General features: G+C 47.8%; 1 pseudogene; it reads right to left on the bottom strand.

Annotated features, from left to right (window-relative positions):
- Positions 1–1,195: 1,195 nt before the first annotated feature.
- On the bottom strand, positions 1,196–15,204 carry LOC139257920 (zinc finger protein 229-like; annotated as a pseudogene).
- Positions 15,205–23,784: the final 8,580 nt, after the last annotated feature.

Below are 23,784 nucleotides of genomic sequence, written 5' to 3'. Positions count from 1 at the left end.
GTGTTAATCACTTTCAGCGAATGGACTTAGCATGTACCCCACAGCATCTCTTCTACCTTCAATATGTGAATAGAGCATCACGCCTGTAAACCTGGTATAAGTTTATATCCACTCAGCAAATCAATTTAAGAAAAGCCTGTAGGCCGATGAGACACTGTTAAGGTGTCAGTGTGTTGCTGGTTTGATTGGCATTTTGCCTGTAATGGACTCCGTATTTTGCTCTCCGTATTTTCGAAAGGATATACTTGCATTGGAGGCTGTTCAGTGAAGGTTCACGAGGTTGATTCCGGAGATGAGAGGATTGACTTATGAAGATAGGTTGAGTAGATTGGGCCTAAACACAGTGGAGTTCAGAAGAATGAGAGGTGATTTTATCGAAACATAAGATAATGAGGGGGCTTGACAAGGTGGATGCAGAGAGCGTATTTTCACTTACACGGGTAACTAAAACTAGGGGACATAGTCTTAGAATAAGGGGCCACTCATTTAAAACTGCGACGAGGAAATTCTTCTCTGAGGTGTTGTAAATCTGTGGCATTCTCTGCCCAAAAGAGCTGTGGAGGCTCCGTCTTTGAATATATTTAAGGCGGAGATAGGCAGATTTTTGAGCGATTAAGGGAGTAAAGGGTTATGGGGAGCGGGCAGGGAAGTGGAACGGAGTCCATGATCAGAACAGCCATGATCTTATTGAATGGCGGAGCAGGCCCGAGGGTTTAAATGGCCTACTCCTGCTACTATTTATTATGTTCTTATGTTGTAACTGAACATTTCTCCCAGTGTAACCTTGTCTGTAATGAAATATGTGTCTTTTAATAAGCCTCAGGTCCTTGCTCATGTCTGCTGCAGATTCCGGAGTTGATTCCAGAGATGCGGGGTTTGACTTATGACGATAGGTTGAGTAGGTTGGGCCTATACACATTGGAGTTCAGAATAATGAGGTGATCTCAGTGTGGCCCTGAAGGACTGTGTCCAGGCTGAAATTCTGTTCGCCCTGTAAGATCCTCCCCACAGAATGTCCTATCTCAGCTCCAGTCAGGTGATGCCAAACCCTCAGGTGGGAAAGACAAAAATCCACAGCAATGTGTTGAAAGCAACACTAATTTATGTGTCTGTATCCCAAATATTAAACTCCAGTCCAATTACAGGAGTTATTACCATCAGCGTTACAGGAATTACAAACCCCAACTGTCAGAATGAACACGATTCAGTCCGTGATGTGATTAACAGCAGCAATAACAGCAGAACCCAACCCCTGCAGTCACTTGTGAACTCGCTGGTGTATCAGCAGGTGGGATGACCGAATGAATCCCTTCCCATACTCAGAGCAGGTGAACGGTCTCTCCCCAGTGTGAATTCGCTGGTGTGTCAGCAAGTTGGATAACTGCGTGAATCCATTCCCACACTCAGAGCAGGTGAACGGCCTTTCCCAGTGTGAACTCGCTGGTGTCTCTGCAGGTGGTATGACAGAGTGAATCCCTTCCCACAGTCAGATCAGGTGACTGGCCTCTCCCCATTGTGAACTCGCTGGTGTCTCAGCAGGTGGGATGATGTAGTGAATCCCTTCCCACACTCGGAGCAGGTGAACGGCCTCTCCCCGGTGTGAAGTCGCTGGTGTCCCAGCAGATGCTCTTTGCTTTTAAAACTCTTCTCATAGTCAGAACATTTAAATGGTCTCACCCCAGTGTATACTCGCTGATGTATCAGCAGGTGCTGTTTTCCTTTAAAACTCTTCTCACAGACTCAACATTTAAACGGTCTCTTCCCGGTGTGAACTCGCTGTTTTGTCCACAGGTCGGATGATGTAGTGAATTCCTTCCCACACTCGGAGCAGGTGAACGGTCTCTCCCCAGTGTGAACTCGCTGGTGTGTCCGCAGGTCGGATGATGTAGTGAATTCCTTCCCACACTCGGAGCAGTTGAACGGTCTCTCCACAGTGTGAACTCGCTGGTGTGTCAGCAGGTTGGATGATGCAGTGAATCCTATCCCACACTCGGAGCAGGTGAACGGTCTCTCCACAGTATGAACTCGCTGGTGTGTTAGCAGGTAGGATGATGCAGTGAATCCATTCCCACAAGCGGAGCAGGTGAACGGTCTCTCCCCAGTGTGAACTCACTGATGTGTCAGCAGGTAGGATGATGTAGTGAATCCCATCCCACAGTCGGAGCAGGTGAACGTCCTCTCCCCAGCGTGAACTCGCCGATGTGTTTCCAGCTGGGACGGGTAGTTGAAACGTTTCCCATATTCCCCACATTTACTAAGTTTCTCCCACGTGTGACTGCACTTGTGTTTCTCCAGTTTGGACGATCGGCTGAAGCCTTGCCCACACACAGAGCACGTGTACTGTTTCTCCCCACTGTGACCGGTGCTTTCTGCTTCCATGGTCAAAAGCTGATGATATTCCAGTCCCGATGTAGCGAGTGACTGTCAGATCTTGAGGTGATGTTTGGTTTGAACTTCCAGTCTACAAATCCTCCCCTTTTAGTATCCTGTAAAGTGAATTTCAAACAGGAAAAGGGAGTGTGAGAGAGAACCCACAAAAACACAAAGGCAGGTTGTGAAATTGAGCTTAATGAATCTGGTCATTTGTGGGGCCGGCACTAGAAAAAAGTGATCATGAAAGCTGCTAGATTGTCATAAAAACACATCTGAATCACTGCTGTCCTTCAGGGAAGGGAACCCACCTCCCTCGACAGGCCCACATCGGAAATTGTTGGTCCCACTGGGCCAGAATTACTGGGGGTGAAACCCAGCAGCTTCTCCCCCCTCTCCATCCAGCTCAAAGTGATGCAACAAACAGACCCACACAGGAGGCCAGTGATTGACTTCCACATCCAGCGCCCACCTGAAACAGAGCGGCTGGGAATTGCTGGGCCTGCTGTATAAATGCAAGTTGTTGTTTTCCTGGTGTTGGGGAGGTGCTGCCCCCGGGGGTTGCAGGTGCCGGACCCGCAGCTCTGACTCAGGGCCCGAGAGCCGCACTCGGCGCGGCCCGGGGACCGAGAGCCGCGCTCGGTGTTGCCCGGGGACTGAGAGCCGCACTCAGCGCCGCCCGGGGACCGAGAACCGCTCTCGGCGCCGCCCGGGGACCGAGAGCCGCACTCGGCGCCGCCCAGGGACAGAGAGCCGCACTCGGCGTTGCCTGGGGAACGAGAGCCGCACTCGGCGCGGCCCGGGGAACGAGAGCCGCACTCGGCGCGGCCCGGGGACCGAGATCGGCACTTGGTTAAAAAGAAGGCAGACAAAAAGCAGGAAACTAGAGACCTGTTAGCCTAACATCTGTGGTTGGGAAAATGTTGAAGATTTCATTCTTAAAGAAGCATTAGCACGACATTTGGAAAAGCATAATTCGGTCAGGCAGTCAGCATGGATTTATGAAGGGGAAGTTAAGTTTGACAAATTTGCTGGAATTCTTTGAGCATGTAACGAACAGGGTGGATAAAGTGGGTGTGGTGCATTTGGACTCCCAGAAGGCATTTGACAAGGTGCACATAAAAGGTTACTGCACAAGATAAAAGTTCACGGGGCTGGGGGTAATATATTAGCATGGATAGAGGATTGGCTAACTAACATTAAACAGAGAGTTGGGATAAATGATTCATTCTGAGCTTGGCAATCAGTAACTAGTGGGGTGCCGCAGGGATCAGTGCTGGGACCCCAGCTATTTACAATCTATATTAACGACTTTGAAGAAGGGACCGACTGTAACGTAGCCAAGTTTGCAGGCAATACAAAGATGGGTGGAAAAGCAATGTGTGAGGAGGACACACATAATCTGTAAAAGGACACAGATAGGCTAAGTGAGTGGGCAAAAATTTGTCAGATGGTGTATAATGTTGGAAAGTGTGAGGTCATGCACTATGGCAGAAAAAAAAATCAAAGAACAAGTTATTATTTAAATGGAGAATGATTGCAAAGTGCTGCAGTACAGCGGAAACTTGGGGTACTTGTGCATGAAACACAAAAGGTTAGTATGCAGGTATAGCAAATGATCAGGAAGGCCAACTGCATCTTGGCATTTATTGCAAAGGGGCTGGAGTATAAAAGCAGGGAAATCTTGCTACAGTTATACAAGTTATTGGTGAGGCCACACCTGGAATACTGCGTGCAGTTTTGGTTTCCATAATTATGAAAGGATACACTTGCTTTGGAGGACGTTGGGAGAAGTTTCACTGGGTTGATTCCAGAGATGAGGGGTTGACTTATGAGAAAAGGTTGAGGAGGTTGGGACTCTACTCATTGAATTCAGAAGAATGAATGAGAGGTGATAAATCGAAATGTATAAGATTATGCGGGCTTGACAAGGTGGTAGCAGTTAGGATGTTTTCACTGATAGGGGAGACTAGAACTAGGGGAGATAATCTTAGAAAGGTGCGCCCCATTTAAAACTGGGATGATAAGGAATTTATTCTCTAAGGGTTGTAAATCTGTGGAATTCGCTGCCTCAGAGAGCTGTGGAAGCTGGGACATTGAATATATTTAAGACAGAGATAGACAGTGTCTTAACTGAAAAGGGAATAAGGGGTTATGGGGAGTGGGCAGGGAAGTGGACCTGAGTCCATGATCGGATCAGCCATGATCGTATTGAATGGTGGAGCAGGCTCGATGGATCGTATGGCCTTCTCCTGCTCATATTTCTTATGTTCTTATTTTCTTATATAGTGGGTGTCTTGTATGGGAGTGTGGATTTGACTCTATCTGTCCACCTCTGGTATGTGGATGAGGGTTTCACTCTGTACGTTAGTTTCTGATATGAGAGCGTGGATTTTATCCTGTACCTGTCAATTTCTGGTAATTTCCTGTGGGTTTCATTCTGTATCAAAAAGGGCCACATAACAACATAATTCTTAAAGGACAATGAGTGTTTAAAAAAAAAACCTGAATGCTCTGAGTCTCAAGGCGATGAGCATTGTAATGAGGTGGACGAATTAACTGCACAGATATGATGTAATTGGGATTACTGAGATATGGCTCCAGGGAAACCAAAGCTGGGAACATAACATCCAGGGGTATTCAATATTCAGGAAGGATAGCCAGAAAGGAAAAGGAGGTGGGGTAGTGTTAATGGTTAAAGAGGAGGTTAATGCAATAGTAACGAAGGACATTAGGTGGGATAATATGGAATCTATATGGGTCGAGCTGCGAAACACCAAATGGCAGAAAATGTTCGTTGGGGTTGTGTACAGACCACCAAACAGTAGTAGGGAGGTTGGGGATGGCATCAAACTGGAAATTAGGGACGCGTGCAATAAGGGTATAGCAGTTATCATGGATGACTTTAACCTACATATTGATTGGGCTAACCTAACTTGTAGCAATACTGTGGAGGAGGATTTTCTGGAGTGCATAAGGGATGGTTTTCTGGACCAATATATCGAGGAACCAACTGGAGAGCATGCCATCCAAGACTGGGTCTTGTGTAACGAGAGAGGGTTAATTAGCAATCTGGTCGTGCGTGGCTCCTTGGGGAAAAGTGACCATAATTTGGTAGAATTCTTCATTAAGCTGGAGAGAGACACAGTTAACTCAGAGATGAGGGTCCTCAATTTAAAGGAAAGTTCAATGGTATGAGACGTGATTTGGCTGGGATAAACTGACGAATGATAATTAAAGGGTTGATGGTGGATAGGCAATGGCAGACATTTAAAGATCACATGGATGAATTACAACTATTGTACATCCCTGTCTGGCGTAGAAATAAAACTGGAAAGGTGGCTCAACCGTAGCTAACAAAGGAAATTAGGGACAATGTTAAATCCAAGGAAGAGTAATATAAATTGGCCAGAAAAAGCAGTAAACCTGAGGACTGGGAGAAATTTAGAATTCAGCAGAGGAGGACTAATAGTCTAATTAGGATGGGGAAATAGAATATGAGAGTAAGCTTGCAGGGAACATTAAAAACTGCCTGCAAACGCTTCTATAGATATGGGAAGAGAAAAAGATTAATGAAGACAAACGTGGTCCCTTGCAGTAAGAATCAGGTAAATTCATAATGGGGAACAAGGAACTGGCAGACCAATTGAACAAATACTTTGGTTCTGTCTTCACTAAGGAAGATACGAATAACCTCCCGAAAATACGAGGGGACCGAGGGTCTATCGGGAAGAAGGAACTGAGGGAAATCCTTATTAGTGAAGAAAATGTTGCAAGGAAACTGATGGGACTGAAGGCTGATAAATCCCCAGTGCCTGATAGTCTGCATCCCAGAGTAGTTAAAGAAATGGCCCTACAAATAGTAGATGCATTGGTGGTCATTTTCTCGAATTTCATGGACTATGGATCAGTACCTATGGATTGGAGGGTAGCTAATGTAAACCCACTTTTAAAAAAAATGGAGGGGGAGAGAAAACAGGGAATTATAGACAGGTTAGCCTGACATCGGTGGTTGGGAAAATGCTGGAATCAATTATTAAAGATGTAATAGCAAATCATTTGGAAAACAGTGACAGGATTGGTTCAAGTCAGCATGGATTTCTGAAAGGGAAGTTATGCTTGACAAAACTTCGAGAGTTTTTTGAGGATGTAACGAGTAGAGTGGATAAGGGAGAACCAGTGGATGTGGTGTATTTCGAATTTCAAAAGACTTATGAAAAGGTCCCACACAAGAGATTAGTGTGCAAATTTAAAGCACATGGTATTGGGGGTAATGTATTGATGTGGATAGAGAACTGGTTGGCAGACAGGAAGCAAAGAGTGGGAATACACAGGTCTTTTTCAGAATGGCAGGCAGTGATTAGTGGGGTGCTGCAAGGTTCAGTGCTTGGATCCCTGCTATTTATAATATATATTAATGATTTAGACGATGGAATTGAAGGTAATATCTCTGAGTTTGCAGATGACACTAAGCTAGGTGGCAGTGTGAGCTGTGAGTAGGATGCTAAAGAGGCTGCAGGGTGACTTGGACAGGTTAGGTGATTGGGCAATTGCATGGCGGATGCAGTATAATGTGAATAAATGTGAGGTTATCCACTTTGGTGGCAAAAACAGGAAGGCAGATTATTATCTGAATGGTGACAGGTTAGTAAAGTGGGAGATGCAAAGAGACCTGGGTGTCATGGTACATCAAGTCACTGAAGGTAGGCATGCAGGTACAACAGGCAGTGAAGAAAGCAACTGGCATGCTGGCCTTCATAGCAAGGGGATTTGAGTATTGGAGCAGGGAAGTCTTACTGCAGTTGTACAGGGACTTGGTGAGACCACACCTTGAGTATTGTGTGCAATTTTGATCTCTTAATCTGAGCAAGGACGTGCCTGCTATTGAGGGAGTGCAGCGAAGGTTCACCAGACTGATTCCCGGGATGGCAGGACTGACATATGACGAAAGACTGGATCAGCCAAGCTGGAATTTAGAAGAATGAGAGGGGATCTCATAGAAACATATAAAATTATGACATATAAAATCTGGACAGGTTTGAGGCAGGAAGAATGTTCCCGATGTTGGGGAAGTCCAGAATCAGGGGTCACAGTCTAAGGATAAGTGGTAAGCCATTTCGGACTGAAATGAGGAGAAACTTTTTCACCCAGAGAGTGGTAAACCTGTGCAATTCTCTACCACAGAAAGTTGTGGAGTCCAGTTCGTTGGATATATTCAAGAGGGAGTTCGATGTGCTCCTTCTGGCTAAGGGGATCGGGGGGTATGGAGAGAAAGCGAGAGTGGGGTGCTGAAGTTGCATGATCAGCCATGATCGTATTGAATGGCGGTGCAGGCTCGAAGGGCCTAATGGCCTGCTCCTGCACCTATTTTCTATGTTTCTTTCCATTCTTGGTGTGTGAGTGTGTATTTTGTGCTGTATCTGTCCATCTCTGTTATGTGAATGTGAGCTCTACTCCATACCTGTCATTCTCCAGTATGTTAGTATTGTTTTACTGTGCACCCCCAATTCCTGATAGATTATTCGTTTTAATTTCTAACTCTCAATTTTTGTTGTGGAGGTTAGTTTTATGCTGATTCTGTCGGTCTCTGGTAAATGAGTCTGAGTTTTACTCTGCATCTATCTGTCTCTGGTATGTGAGTGTGGGCCTTTCTCTGTCTCTATCCATTTCTGTTATGGGAGCCTGGGTTTTATTCTTTACCCGTCAAGTTCTGATATGTAATTGTGGGCCTGACTCTATAACTGCCAGTTTCTGTTTAATTGTGAGTGGGCTTTCCTTTGTACTTGTCAGTTTCTGGTATGAAATAGAGATCTTTACCGTGTACCTATCAATTACTGGTTCATGAGTATGGGCATGTCACTGTATGTCAATTTATGTTATGGGAATATGGACTGTAATACGTCAGCCTCTGATATGTGAGTGTGGGTTTTATACTGTATGTCTCAGTCTCTGATATGCAAGTGTGTGTATTTTTCTGTAACTGTCAGGTTTTGGTGTGTGTTGAGGTTTAATCTGTGCCTCTCAGTTTCTGCTGTAGTAGTCTGGACTTAATCTGTATTTGCCAGTCTCTGGTATATGAACGTGAGAATCAATTTTACTTTTTACCTGTATTTCTCTGATATGTGAGTGAAGATTTTGCCTTCTACGTGTCATTTTTCAGATGTGTGGGTGTGGGTTTTACTCTGCCCCTAACATTTCCTGCGATGCAAGTAAAAATTTTACTTACTGCCTTTCAGTTTTCCGATATGTGCACATGGGATTTACACTTTACCTGTCACTCTCTGGTATGTAAGTGGGGATTTTATTCTGTTACTGTCACTTTCAAATATGTGGGTGTGTGTTGTATACTGTATCTGTCAGTCTATGGTATGGGAATGAGGGTTTTATTCTGCACCTGTCATCTTCTGGTATGTTCGGGGGCTAAATACTGAATCCGTCAGATTCTGAAACATGAATATGGCTTTTGCTCTGTACCCATCAGCTTCTGATAGGCGAGAGTGGTTTATACTATCTGACATTTTTTCTGATAGATGATTGTCTTTTATTCTCTACCTGCCAGTTTCTGGCAAGTGAGTGTGGGTGTTTAATGTATCTGTCAGTGTGATCTGTTTCAATGGTGAAACAGCATGTGATTATACTGCTCCATGTGGCTGTAAGATTCACAATGTAACTCTGCCACTTCGGATCACTGTGGGACTGACAGCTTCTGCTGTCTGTGACAATAGGATTGAGGCCAGTTCTGTGTCTCTGAGCTCTGTGAGTGATAATCTACTTACTGTGTGTGACAAGGAGCTGCCTGCACTGTTCCTTGTATTCTGGCTGGAGAAATGATCACATTTGTTCAGGCTCGTTGAATAATTTTGCTGTGAGAATAATAATACGAGAACACTATCAGTTCTAAGATATGGATGCAGGGGACACTACGATGTACATGAGGGAGTGACAATGTAGTTCTCGATCATCAGCAACACGGTTCTGGAGAACTCAGCTCACCGAAATATAATCCGTCTTTAAAATATCTTCTCCCACAATCCTCTCCTGGTGCCTGCAATAGATGCACTTTGTGAAACTCCCCACATCCTCACTGTCAGGCTGTGTTTCCACTGCTCACTCTCCAAGAACAACAGACACGGTGAGATTGGAACTGAATCAGGAACATTCACTACTGACTTGGGGAAAGAAAGCAGCAATGATTTGAAAGAGCGAGGTGGTTTACATTCTCTGTTACCTTACACTGTCCACACACAGCCCGAGAATGGCCTCTCCCTTCCCTCACTCACATCATGTTCCGGAACTAGTTCCTGCTCCACCCTTCCTCTTACACACAGCCCCCGACGGAACGAAACCAGGAATATTCACGACTGGTTTGTAGAGAGAAAGCAGCAGATTGTAAATAGCAGATTCTGCCCATTCTGTCTCCCTTAGCCTGGACACACACTGTCCACACACAGCCCTAGAATTGCCTCTCCCTTCCCTGACTCACACTATGCACTGACACTGGTTCTTGGCCCACTAGCCTCTTACACACAGCTCCTGACTCCCCCTGAACTACCCCCGGATTCAATGCCGATCTCTGAGCCCATCTGCGGCCACGCTCCCAAAGCGCTGCGCTGCTGTAAGGAGGCTGCTGCTCGCTGCCTTACCCCGGGGTCACGGTGTCTCCATTCCGGGCTGTTTTAAACCATCTTCATCCACTCACTGAGTGAATGGCGATTACAGGCAGGGCTGGGGGAGGAGAGGGCGCATGTGCTATTCTGCTCACTGGAAATCGAAACAGGGGGCGGGGCTGAACCGTGCATGCGCAGCTCTCTGTATTAATTCAATCTATAAAACTCAAAGCGCAAATTCCCCTATTTACTTATTATCAGAATCTGAGCAAAGGAACTGGGCCTGGGGGAAGAGGACAGAGAATTATTAAAGCTGGGAACCTTTTCCCTTGGAGATGCTCAATTTTGGATCATTCCGTGCAGGGTCTTTCTCTCAATGAGCCTGTCTTCACAAATCGAACCTGCAAAAATATCAGAGGGACGAGGGAGTGGGAGTGTTTGCTGGGACCGTGCAGGAGTTAATATCTGACAGAAACAATCTGAGATCAGTTTAATTCCAGTAAAACACTCGTTCACTGAGAGTAATACTGAAGTGAATAATCAAGGGTCTATTGTGAGGGAGAAACTTAATACAATCACTACTCATAATAGTACTGAGAAAAATAATGGGACTAAAGGCAGACAACTCACCGTGCCCTGATGGCTTACATCCTAGGGTCTTAAGAGAAGTGGCTGCAGAGATAGTGGACACATTAGTTGTAATCTACCAAAATTCCCTGGATTCTGGGGCGGTCCCAACAGATTGGAAAACTGAAAATGTAACGCCTCTTTTAAAAAAGGAGGCAGACAAAAAGCAGGAAACTATAGACCAGTTAGCCTAAAATCTGTCATTGGGAAAGTGCTAGAGACCATTATGAAGGAAGCAGTAGCGGGACATTTGGAAAAGCATGATTCAATCAAGCAGAGTCAGTATGGCTTCATGAAAGGGAAATCATGTTTGACAAGTTTGCTGGAGTTCTTTGAGAATATAATGAGTAGGATGGATAAAGCGGAACCAGTGGATGTGGTGTATTTGGATTTACAGAAGACATTTTATAAGGTGGCATATAAGAGGTTACTGCACAAGATAAAAGCTCACTGGGTTGGGGGCAGTATATTAGCATGGATAGAGGATAGGTTAACTAACAGAAAACAGAGAGTCGGGATAAATGTTTCTTTTTCTGGTTGGCAAATGATGACTAGTCGGGTGCCGCAGGAATCGGTGCTAGGTCCTCAACTATTTACAATCTATATTAATGACTCGGATAAAAGGACCGAGTGTAATATAGCCAAGTTTGCTGATGATACAAAGGTGGGTGAGAAAGCAAATTGAGGATTCAGAAAATCAGCAAAGGGATATAGACAGGCTAAATGAGTGGGCAAAAATTTGTCAGATCTAGTATAATATGGGAAAATGTGAACTTATCCACTTTGGCAGAAATAATAGAAAAGCAAATTATAATTTAAATGGAGAAAAATTGCAAGTGCTAGGGTGTTTGTGCATAAAACACAAAGAGGTAGTATGCCGGGACATCAAGTACTCAGGAAGGCAAATGAAATGTTGGCCTTTATTGCAAGGATGATAGAGTATAAAAGCAGAGAAGTCCTGCTACAACTGCACAGGGTATTGGTGAGACCACACCTGGAATACTGCATGCACTTTTGGTCTGCGTATTTAAGGAAGGATATACTTGCATTGGAGGCTGTTCAGAGGTTGATTCCGGCGAAGAGGGGGTTGTCTGTTGATGATATGTTGAGAAGGTTGGGCTGATACACTTTGGAGTTCAAAAGAATGAGAGGTAATCTTATTGAAACATATGATAACGAGAGGACTCGACAAGGTGGATCCAGGGAGGATATTTCCACTCATAGGCTAAACTAAATCTAGGGTGCATCTTCTCAGAATAAGGGGTCACCCATCTAAAACTGAGATGAGGAGGAATTTCTTTTCTCAGAGGGTTGTAAATGTGTGGAATTCTCTGCCCGAGAACTGTGGAGGCTGGGTCATTGAATATATTTAAGGCAGAGATAGACAGATTTCTGCGCGATAAGGGATTAAAGGGTTATGGGGAGCGGGCAGGGAAGTGGAGCTGAGTGCATGATCAGATCAGCCATGATCTTCTTGAATGGCAGAGTAGGATCCAAGGGCCAAATGATCCACTCCTTCTCGTATTTCTCATGTTATTATGTTCTTATGAGATAATAACCCTGGGACTGTACTTGGGGACTCTAAGCCTGGGACTGTACATGAGGACTCTAAACCTGGGATTGTTCATGGGGACTGTAACCCTGGGAGTGAACTTGGGGATTCTAACCCTGGGACTGTACATGGGGACTCTAAACCTGGGACTGTACATGCGGACTTTAACCCTGGGACTGTACATGGGGACTGTAACCCTGGGAGTGAACTTGGGGACTCTAACCCTGGGACTGTACCTGGGGACTCTAACCCTGGGACTGTACATGGGGACTCTAACCCTGGGAGTGAACATGGGGACTCTAACCCTGGGACTGTACATGGCGACTCAAACCCTGGGACTGTATATGGGGACTCGAACCCTGGGAGTGTATATGGGGACTCTAACCCTGGGAGTGAACAGCTCTGGGGCTTTCCTGTTACAATTTTCTGGGATGTAACCAGAAGCTTAGCACTGAACAGCGCCTTTAGGAGATGTGAGAAATCCGAGGTGTCGGGAATAAAATAACTGAGCTGTTACTTTACCAAGATGGCCGCGCATGCGCTTTGCTGCTCACTGAACAAAGATGGCGGAGGACTGACCCTGCCTTCCTGTACAAAGATGGCATCCGTTATCCGGCCTGTGACCGGGAGAAAGCCTCGAGGCTGCAGTGGCCGATATTCCGATTATTATCCGGGCTTCCGGCGGGCACCAGTTGTTTATGAAGCCTCCCCTTCTACCCGCTGGTCCATTACTCACCTCTGCCCCGCTGAAAATGGACTGTTTTACGGAACAGATGATCACCACATCAATTCCGCCATTGCACGCACCGCATATGCTCCAAACACAGCTCGGTCTCGCGCCTGCGCACTGGCTCCCTGTATTCTGGAAACGGCACGTCCTCCGTCGCGGTGAATGCTGGGTAAATACCAAAGGCCACTTCAGGGAATGGAACTCGACTTACTGGGCTCCCATTGGGCACTGAACCATGTGCATTCTGGCACTGAGACTTTGTTTCTGCTGCTCTGAATAACCCCTCTACCTGAGCTGGAAATTAAAAGGGGTCAGAGGGTCTAGGAAGGAGGAGGAACTGAGGGAAATCCTTATCAGTCGGGAAATTGTGTTGGGGAAATTAATGGGATTGAAGGCCGATAAATCCCCAGGACCTGAAGGACTGCAACCCAGAGTACTTCAGGAGGTGGCCTTGGAAATAGCGGATGCATTGACAGTCATTTTGAAACATTCCATTGATTCTGGATCAGTTCCTATCGAGTGGAGGGTAGCCAATGTAACCCCACTTTTTAAAAAAGGAGGGAGAGAGAAAACAGGGAATTATACACCGGTCAGCCTGACTTCGGTAGTGGGTAAAATGATGGAATCAATTATTAAGGATATCATAGCAGTGCATTTAGAAAGAGGTGACATGATAGGTCGAAGTCAGCATGGATTTGTGAAAGGAAAATCATGCTTGACAAACCTTCTGGAATTTTTTGAGGATGTTTCCTGTAGAGTGGACAAGGGAGAACCAGTTGATGTGGTATATTTGGACTTTCAGAAGGCTTTCGATAATGTCCCACACAAGAGATTAATGTGCAAAATTAAAGCACATGGGATTGGGGGTAGTGTGCTGACATGGTTTGAGAACTGGTTGTCAGACAGGAAGCAAAGAGTCGGAGAAAATGGGTACTTTTCAGAATGGCAGGCAGTGACTAGTGGGGTACCGCAAGGTTCTGTGCTGGGGCGGCAGCTCTTTACACTGTACATTAATGATTTACACGAGGGGATTAAATTTAGTATCTCCAAATTTGCGGATGAAACTAAGTTGGGTGGCAGTGTGAGCTGCGAGGAGATTGCTATGAGGCTGCAGAGTGGCATGGATAGGTTTGCTGAGTGGGAAAATGCATGGCAGGTGAAGTATAATGTGGTTAAATGTGAGGTTATCCACTTTGGTGGTAAAAACAGAGAGACATACTATTATCTGAATGGCGACAGATTAGGAAAAGGGGATGTGCAACGAGACCTAGGTGTCATGGTACATCAATCATTGAAGGTTGGCATGCAGGCACAGCAGGCGGTTAAGAAAGCAAATGGAATGTTGACCTTCATAGCGAGGGGATTTAAGTACAGTGGCAGGTAGTTGCTGCTACAGTTGTACAGGGCTTTGGTGAGGCCACACCTGGAGTATTGTGTACAGTTTTGGTCTCCTAACTTGAGGAAGGACATTCTTGCTATTGAGGGAGTGCAGCGAAGGATCACCAGACTGATTCCCGGGATGGCGGGACTGACCTATCAAGAAAGACTGGATCTACTGGGCTTATATTCACTGGAGTTCTGAAGAATGAGAGGGGACCTTATAGAAACGTTTAAAATTCTGATGGGTTCAGACAGGTTAGATGCAGGAAGTATGTTCCCAATGTTGAGGAAGTCCAGAAGCAGGGGTCATAAGAACATCAGAACATAAGCATGAGGAACAGGAATATGCCATCAAGCCCCACGAGCCTGCTCCGCCATGCAATAAGATCATGGCTGATCTGGTCGTGGACTCAGCTCCACTTACCCGCCCTCTCCCCGTAACCCTTAATTCCCTTATTTGTTAGAAATCTATCTATCTTTGACTTGAAAAAATTCAATGAGCTTGCCTCAACTGCTTCCTTAGGCAGTGAATTGCACAGATTCACAACCCTCTGGGAGAACAAATTCTTTCTCAACTCGGTTTTAAATTGGCTGCTCCGTATTTTGAGGCTGTGCCCCCGAGTTCTAGTCTCCCCTACCAATAGAAACAATCGCTCTGCCTGTATCTTGTCTATCCCTTTCATGATATTAAATGTTTCTTTCAGATCACCCCTCATCCTTCTGAACTCCAAGGAGTAAAAATACAGTCTACTTAATCTATCATCATAAGCTAAATCCCTCATTTCTGGAATCAGTCTCGTGAATCGTCTCTGTACCGCTTCCAAAGCTAGTATATCCTTTCTTAAGTAAGGTGACCAAAACTGCACGCAGTACTCCAGGTGCGGACTTACCAATACCTCATACATTTTCAGCAAGACCTCCCTGCTTTTGTACTCCATCCCTCTCGCAATGAAGGCCAACATTCCATTCGCCTTCCTGATAACCTGCTGCAGCTGCAAACTAAACTTTTGGGATTTATGCACAAGGACCCCCATGTCCCTCTGTACTACAGCATGGAGTAGGCGAGCTTGGTGGAGTAGGAGAGCTTGGGGGAGTAGGACTGCTTACCAGAATAGGAGAGCTTGGGGGAGTAGAAGAGCTTGGGCGAGTAGAAGAGCTTGGGGGAGTAGAAGAGCTTGGGGGAGTAGGCGAGCTTGTAGGAGTAGGAGAGCTTTCCGGAGTGGGAGAGCTGATCGGATTAGGAGAGCAGACCGGAGTAGGAGAGCTTGGGGGAGTAGGAGAGCTTGGGGGAGTAGGAGAACTTGGGTGAGTAGGAGAGCTTGGGTGAGTAGGAGAGCTTGGTTGAGTAGGAGAGCTTGGGTGAGTAGGAGAGCTTGGGTGAGTAAGAGAGCTTGGGAGAGTAGGAGAGCTTGGGGGAGTAGGAGAGCTTGGGTGTGTAGGAGAGCTTGGGAGAGTATGAGAGGTTGGGAGAGTAGGAGAGCTTGGGAGAGTAGGAGAGCTTGGGAGAATAGGAGAGCTTGGGAGAGTAGGAGAGTAGGAGAGCTTGGGAGAGTGGGAGAGTAGGAGAGCTTCGGAGAGTGGTAGAGTAGGAGAGCTTGGGAGAGTAGGAGAGCTTGGGAGAGTAGGAGAGCTTGGGAGAGTGCGAGAGCTTGGGAGAGTAGGAGAGCTTGGGAGAGTAGGAGAGCTTGGGGGATTAGGAGAACTTGGGTGAGTAGGAGAGCTTGGGTGAGTAGGAGAGCTTGGTTGAGTAGGAGAGCTTGGGTGAGTAGGAGAGCTTGGGTGAGTAAGAGAGCTTGGGAGAGTAGGAGAGCTTGGGAGAGTATGAGAGGTTGGGAGAGTAGGAGAGCTTGGGAGAGTAGGAGAGCTTGGGAGAATAGGAGAGCTTGGGAGAGTAGGAGAGTAGGAGAGCTTGGGAGAGTGGGAGAGTAGGAGAGCTTGGGAGAGTGGGAGAGTAGGAGAGCTTGGGAGAGTAGGAGAGCTTGGGAGAGTAGGAGAACTTGGGTGAGTAGGAGAGCTTGGGTGAGTAGGAGAGCTTGGGGGAGAAGTAGAGCTTGGGGGAGTAGGAAAGCTTGGGGGAGAAGGAGAGCTTGGGGGAGTAGGAAAGCTTAGGGGAGTAGGAGAGCTTGGGGGAATAAGAGAGCTTGAGGGCGTATGAGAGCTTGGGTGCGTATGAGAGATTGCGGCGTATGAGAGCTTGGGGACATATTAGAAGAGCAGACCGGAGTAGGAGAGCTTGGGGGAGTAGGAGAGCTTGGTGGAGTAGGATAACTTGGGTGAGTAGGAGAGCTTGGGTGAGTAGGAGAGCTTGGTTGAGTAGGAGAGCTTGGGTGAGTAGGAGAGCTTGGGTGAGTAAGAGAGCTTGGGAGAGTAGGAAAGCTTGGGGGAGTAGGAGAGCATGGGAGAGTAGGAGAGCTTGGGAGAGTATGAGAGGTTGGGAGAGTAGGAGATCTTGGGAGAGTAGGAGAGCTTGGGAGAATAGGAGAGCTTGGGAGAGTAGGAGAGTAGGAGAGCTTGGGAGAGTGGGAGAGTAGGAGAGCTTGGGAGAGTGGGAGAGTAGGAGAGCTTGGGAGAGTGGGAGAGTAGGAGAGCTTGGGAGAGTAGGAGAGCTTGGGAGAGTAGGAGAGCTTGGGGGAGTAGGAGAAGTTGGGTGAGTAGGAGAGCTTGGGTAAGTAGGAGAGCTTGGGGAGAAGTAGAGCTTGGGGGAGTAGGAAAGCTTGGGGGAGAAGGAGAGCTTGGGGGAGTAGGAAAGCTTGGGGGAGTAGGAGAGCTTGGGGGAGTAAGAGAGCTTGAGGGCGTATGAGAGCTTGGGTGCGTATAAGAGATTGCGGCGTATGAGAGCTTGGGGACATATTAGAAGAGCAGACCGGAGTAGGAGAGCTTGGGGGAGTAGGAGAGCTTGGGGGAGTAGGAGAACTTGGGTGAGTAGGAGAGCTTGGGTGAGTAGGAGAGCTTGGTTGAGTAGGAGAGCTTGGGTGAGTAGGAGAGCTTGGGTGAGTAAGAGAGCTTGGGAGAGTAGGAAAGCTTGGGGGAGTAGGAGAGCATGGGAGAGTAGGAGAGCTTGGGAGAGTATGAGAGGTTGGGAGAGTAGGAGAGCTTGGGAGAGTAGGAGAGCTTGGGAGAATAGGAGAGCTTGGGAGAGTAGGAGAGTAGGAGAGCTTGGGAGAGTGGGAGAGTAGGAGAGCTTGGGAGAGTGGGAGAGTAGGAGAGCTTGGGAGAGTAGGAGAGCTTGGGAGAGTAGGAGAGCGTGGGAGAGTAGGAGAGCTTGGGAGAGTAGGAGAGCTTGGGAGAGTAGGAAAGCTTGGGAGAGTGCGAGATCTTGGGAGAGTAGGAGAGTTTTGGAGAGTAGGAGAGCTTGGGAGGGTAGGAGAGCTTGGGAGAGTAGGAGAGCTTGGGAGAGTAGGAGAGCTTGCGAGAGTAGGAGAGCTTCCAGGAGTAGGAGAGCTTAGCGGAGTAGGAGAGCTTACCGGAGCAGGAGATCTTGGGGGAGTAGCAGAGCTTACCGGAATAGGATAGGTTGGGGAGTAGGAGAACTCTGGGGAGTAGGAGAGCTTGGGGGAGTAGGAGAGCTTCCCGGAATAGGATGGGTGGGGGAGTAGGAGAGCTTGGGGGAGTAGGAGAGCTTACCGGAGTAGGAGAGCTTGGGAGAGTAGGAGAGCTTGGGGGAGTAGGCGAGCTTGGGGGATTAGGAGAACTTGGGTGAGTAGGAGAGCTTGGGTGAGTAGGAGAGCTTGGTTGAGTAGGAGAGCTTGGGTGAGTAGGAGAGCTTGGGTGAGTAAGAGAGCTTGGGAGAGTAGGAGAGCTTGGGAGAGTATGAGAGGTTGGGAGAGTAGGAGAGCTTGGGAGAGTAGGAGAGCTTGGGAGAATAGGAGAGCTTGGGAGAGTAGGAGAGTAGGAGAGCTTGGGAGAGTGGGAGAGTAGGAGAGCTTGGGAGAGTGGGAGAGTAGGAGAGCTTGGGAGAGTAGGAGAGCTTGGGAGAGTAGGAGAGCTTGGGGGAGTAGGAGAACTTGGGTGAGTAGGAGAGCTTGGGTGAGTAGGAGAGCTTGGGGGAGAAGTAGAGCTTGGGGGAGTAGGAAAGCTTGGGGGAGAAGGAGAGCTTGGGGGAGTAGGAAAGCTTGGGGGAGTAGGAGAGCTTGGGGGAGTAAGAGAGCTTGAGGGCGTATGAGAGCTTGGGTGCGTATGAGAGATTGCGGCGTATGAGAGCTTGGGGACATATTAGAAGAGCAGACCGGAGTAGGAGAGCTTGGGGTAGTACGAGAGCATGGGGGAGTAGGAGAACTTGGGTGAGTAGGAGAGCTTGGGTGAGTAGGAGAGCTTGGTTGAGTAGGAGAGCTTGGGTGAGTAGGAGAGCTTGGGTGAGTAAGAGAGCTTGGGAGAGTAGGAAAGCTTGGGGGAGTAGGAGAGCATGGGAGAGTAGGAGAGCTTGGGAGAGTATGAGAGGTTGGGAGAGTAGGAGAGCTTGGGAGAGTAGGAGAGCTTGGGAGAATAGGAGAGCTTGGGAGAGTAGGAGAGTAGGAGAGCTTGGGAGAGTGGGAGAGTAGGAGAGCTTGGGAGAGTGGGAGAGTAGGAGAGCTTGGGAGAGTAGGAGAGCTTGGGAGAGTAGGAGAGCGTGGGAGAGTAGGAGAGCTTGGGAGAGTAGGAGAGCTTGGGAGAGTAGGAAAGCTTGGGAGAGTGCGAGACCTTGGGAGAGTAGGAGAGTTTGGGAGAGTAAGAGAGCTTGGGAGGGTAGGAGAGCTTGGGAGAGTAGGAGAGCTTGCGAGAGTAGGAGAGCTTCCAGGAGTAGGAGAGCTTAGCGGAGTAGGAGAGCTTACCGGAGCAGGAGATCTTGGGGGAGTAGCAGAGCTTACCGGAATAGGATAGGTTGTGGAGTAGGAGAACTCTGGGGAGTAGGAGAGCTTGGGGGAGTAGGAGAGCTTCCCGGAATAGGATGGGTGGGGGAGTAGGAGAGCTTGGGGGAGTAGGAGAGCTTACCGGAGTAGGAGAGCTTGGGAGAGTAGGAAAACTTGGGGGAGTAGGAGAGCTTGGGGGATTAGGAGAACTTGGGTGAGTAGGAGAGCTTGGGTGAGTAGGAGAGCTTGGTTGAGTAGGAGAGCTTGGGTGAGTGGGAGAGCTTGGGTGAGTAAGAGAGCTTGGGAGAGTAGGAGAGCTTGGGAGAGTATGAGAGGTTGGGAGAGTAGGAGAGCTTGGGAGAGTAGGAGAGCTTGGGAGAATAGGAGAGCTTGGGAGAGTAGGAGAGTAGGAGAGCTTGGGAGAGTGGGAGAGTAGGAGAGCTTGGGAGAGTGGGAGAGTAGGAGAGCTTGGGAGAGTAGGAGAGCTTGGGAGAGTAGGAGAGCTTGGGGGAGTAGGAGAACTTGGGTGAGTAGGAGAGCTTGGGTGAGTAGGAGAGCTTGGGGGAGAAGTAGAGCTTGGGGGAGTAGGAAAGCTTGGGGGAGATGGAGAGCTTGGGGGAGTAGGAAAGCTTGGGGGAGTAGGAGAGCTTGGGGGAGTAAGAGAGCTTGAGGGCGTATGAGAGCTTGAGTGCGTATGAGAGATTGCGGCGTATGAGAGCTTGGGGACATATTAGAAGAGCAGACCGGAGTAGGAGAGCTTGGGGGAGTAGGAGAGCTTGGGGGAGTAGCAGAACTTGGGTTAGTAGGAGAGCTTGGGTGAGTAGGAGAGCTTGGTTGAGTAGGAGAGCTTGGGAGAGTAGGAGAGCTTGGGTGATTAAGAGAGCTTGGGAGAGTAGGAGAGCTTGGAAGAGTAGGAGAGCTTGGGAGAATAGCAGAGCTTGGGAGAGTAGGAGAGTAGGAGAGCTTGGGAGAGTGGGAGAGTAGGAGAGCTTGGGAGAGTGGGAGAGTAGGAGAGTTGGGAGAGTAGGAGAGCTTGGGAGAGTAGGAGAGCTTGGGAGAGTAGGAGAGCTTGGGAGAGTAGGAGAGCTTGGGAGAGTAGGAAAGCTTGGGAGAGTGCGAGAGCTTGGGAGAGTAGGAGAGTTTGGGAGAGTAGGAGAGCTTGGGAGGGTAGGAGAGCTTGGGAGAGTAGGAGAGCTTGGGAGAGTAGGAGAGCTTGCGAGAGTAGGAGAGCTTCCAGGAGTAGGAGAGATTAGCGGAGTAGGAGAGCTTACCGGAGCAGGAGATCTTGGGGGAGTAGCAGAGCTTACCGGAATAGGATAGGTTGGGGAGTAGGAGAACTCTGGGGAGTAGGACAGCTTGGGGGAGTAGGAGAGCTTCCCGGAATAGGATGGGTGGGGGAGTAGGAGAGCTTGGGGGAGTAGGAGAGCTTACCGGAGTAGGAGAGCTTGGGGGAGTAGGAGAGCTTGGGGGAGTAGGAGACCTTGGGGGAGTAGGAACGCTTGGGGGAGTAGGATGCTTGGGGGAGAAGGAGAGCTTGGGGGAGTAGGAAAGCTTGGGGGAGAAGGAGAGCTTGGGGGAGTAGGAAAGCTTGGGGAAGTAGGAGAGCTTGGGGGAGTAAGAGAGCTTGAGGGCGTATGAGAGCTTGGGTGCGTATGAGAGATTGCGGCGTAAGAGAGCTTGGGGGCATATGAGATCTTGGAGGCGTATGAGAGCTTGTGGGCGTATGAGAGATTGGGGGCGTATGAGAGCTCGGGGCGTATGAGAGCGTGGGGGCGTAAGACTGCTTGGGGGCGTATGAGAGCTTGGGGGCGTATGAGAGCTTGGGGGTGGATGAGGGCTTGGGGGCGTATGAGTGCTTAACATAGAAACATAGAAACATAGAAAATAGGTGCGGGAATAGGCCATTCGGCCCTTCTAGCCTGCACCGCCATTCAATGACTTCATGGCTGAACATTCAACTTCAGTACCCCATTCCTGCTTTCTCGCCATACCCCTTGATCCCCCTAGTATTAAGGACCTCATCTAACTCATGTTTGAATATATTTAGTGAATTGGCCTCAACAACTTTCTGTGGTAAAGAATTCCACAGGTTCACGACTCTCTGGGTGAAGAAGTTCCTCCGCATCTCGGTCCGAACTGGCTTACCCCTTATCCTTAGACTGTGACCTCTGGTTCTGGACTTCCCCAACATTGGGAACATTCTTCCTGCATCTAACCTGTCTAACCCCGTCAGAATCTTAAATGTTTCTATGAGGTCCCCTCTCATTCTTCTGAACTCCAGTGAATACAATACCAGTTGATCCAGTCTTTCTTGATAGGTCAGTCCCGCCATCCCGGGAATCAGTCTGGTGAACCTTCGCTGCACTCCCTCAATAGCAAGAATGTCCTTCCTCTGTTAGGAGACCAAAACTGTACACAATACTCCAGGTGTGGCCTCACCAATGCCCTGTACAACTGTAGCACCACCTCCCTGCCACTGTACACAAATCCCCTTGCTCTGAAGGCCAACATGCCATTTGCTTTCTTAACCGCCTGCTGCCCCTGCATGCCAACCTTCAATGACTGATGTACCATGACACCCAGGTCTCTTTGCACCTCCCCTTTTCCTAATCTGTCACCATTCATTAATAGTCTGTCTCTCTGTTTTTACCACCAAAGTGGATATCCTCACATTTATCCACATTTTCCTTCATCTGCCATGCATTTGCCCACTCACCTTACCTATCCAAGTCGCTCTGCAGCCTCACAGCATCCTCCTCGCAGCTCACACTGCCACCCAACTTGGTGTCATCCGCAAATTTGGAGATACTACATTTAATCCCCTCATCTAAATCATTAATGTACAGTGTAAACAGCCGAGGCCCCAGCACAGAACCTTGCGGTACCCCACTAGCCACTGCCTGCCATTCTGAAAAGTACCCATTTACTCCTAGTCTTTGCTTCCTGTCTGATAACCAGTTCTCAATCCATGTCAGTACACTACCCCCAATCCCATGTGCTCTAACTTTGCACATCAAACTCTTGTGTGGGACCTAGTCGAACGCCTTCTGAAAGTCCAAATATACCACATCAACTGGTTCTCCCTTATCCACTCTACTGGAAACATCCTCAAAAAATTCCAGAAGATTTGTCAAGCATGATTTCCCTTTCACAAATCCATGCTGAATTGGACCTATCATGTCACCTCTTTCCAAATGCACTGCTATGACATCCTTAATAATTGATTCCATCATTTTATCCACTACCGATGTCAGGCTGACCGGTCTATAATTCCCTGTTTTCTCTCTCCCTCCTTTTTTAAAAAGTGGGGTTACATTGGCTACCCTCCACTCCATAGGAACTGATCCAGAATCAATGGAATTTTGGAAAATGACTGTCAACGCATCCACTATTTCCAAGGCCACCTCCTTAAGTACTCTGGGATGCAGTCCATCAGACCACGGGAATTTATCGGCCTTCAATCCCATCAATTTCCCCAACACAATTTCCCGGCTAATAAGGATTTCCCTCAGTTCCTCCTCCTTACTAGACCCCCCGACCCCTTTTATAACCGGAAGGTTGTTCGTGTCCTCTTTCGTGAATACCGAACCAAAGTACTTGTTCAATTGGTCCGCCATTTCTTTGTTCCCCGTTATGACTTCCCCTGATTCTGACTGCAGCGGACCTACGTTTGTCTTTACTAACCTTTTTCTCTTTACATATCTATAGAAACTTTTGCAATCCGTCTTAATGTTCCCTGCAAGCTTCTTCTCATACTCCATTTTCCCTGCCCTAATCAAACCCTTTGTCCTCCTCTGCTGAGTTCTAAATTTCTCCCAGTCCCCAGGTTCGCTGCTATTTCTGGCCAATTTGTATGCCACTTCCTTGGCTTTAATACTATCAAGGCTTTCCCTTGTTAGCCACGGTTGAGCCATCTTCCCTTTTTTATTTTTATGCCAGACAGGAATGTACAATTGTTGTAGTTCATCCATGCGGTCTCTAAATGTCAGAAATTGCCCATCCACAGTCAACCACTTAAGTATCATTCGCCAATCCATCCCAGCCAATTCACGCCTCATACCTTCAAAGTTAGCCTTCTTTTAGTTCTGGACCATGGTCTCTGAATTAACTGTTTCATTCTCCATCCCAATGCAGGATTCCACCATATTATGGTCACTCTTCCCCAAGGGGCCTCGCACAACGAGATTGCTAATTAATCCTCTCTCATTCCATAACACCCAGTCTAAGATGGCCTCCCCCCTAGTTGGTTCCTCGACAAATTGGTCTAAAAAACCATCCCTTATGCACTCCAGAAAATCCTCCTCCACCGTATTGTTTCCAGTTTGGTTAGCCCAATCTATGTGCATATTAAAGTCACCCATTATAACTGCTGCAACTTTATTGCACGCACCCCTAATTTCATGTTTGATGCCCTCCCCAACATCACTACTACTGTTTGGAGTCTGTACACAACTCCCACTAACGTTTTTTGCCCTTTGGTGTTCTGCAGCTCTACCCATATAGATTCCACATCATCCAAGCTAATGTCCTTCCTAACTATTGCCTTATTCTCCTGAGGGAGTATGAGAGCTTGGGGGAGTATGAGAGCTTGGGGGAGTAGGAGACCTTGGGTGAGTAGGAGAGCTTGGTTGAGCAGGAGAGCTTGGTTGAGTAGGAGAGCTTGGGTGAGTAGGAGAGCTTGGGAGAGTAGGA

This window comes from Pristiophorus japonicus, unplaced genomic scaffold, assembly GCF_044704955.1.
Source record: "Pristiophorus japonicus isolate sPriJap1 unplaced genomic scaffold, sPriJap1.hap1 HAP1_SCAFFOLD_93, whole genome shotgun sequence".
NCBI lineage: Eukaryota > Metazoa > Chordata > Chondrichthyes > Pristiophoridae > Pristiophorus > Pristiophorus japonicus.
Note: the sequence above shows the minus strand (reverse complement) of the source record. Positions and strands in the feature narration are given on the sequence as shown.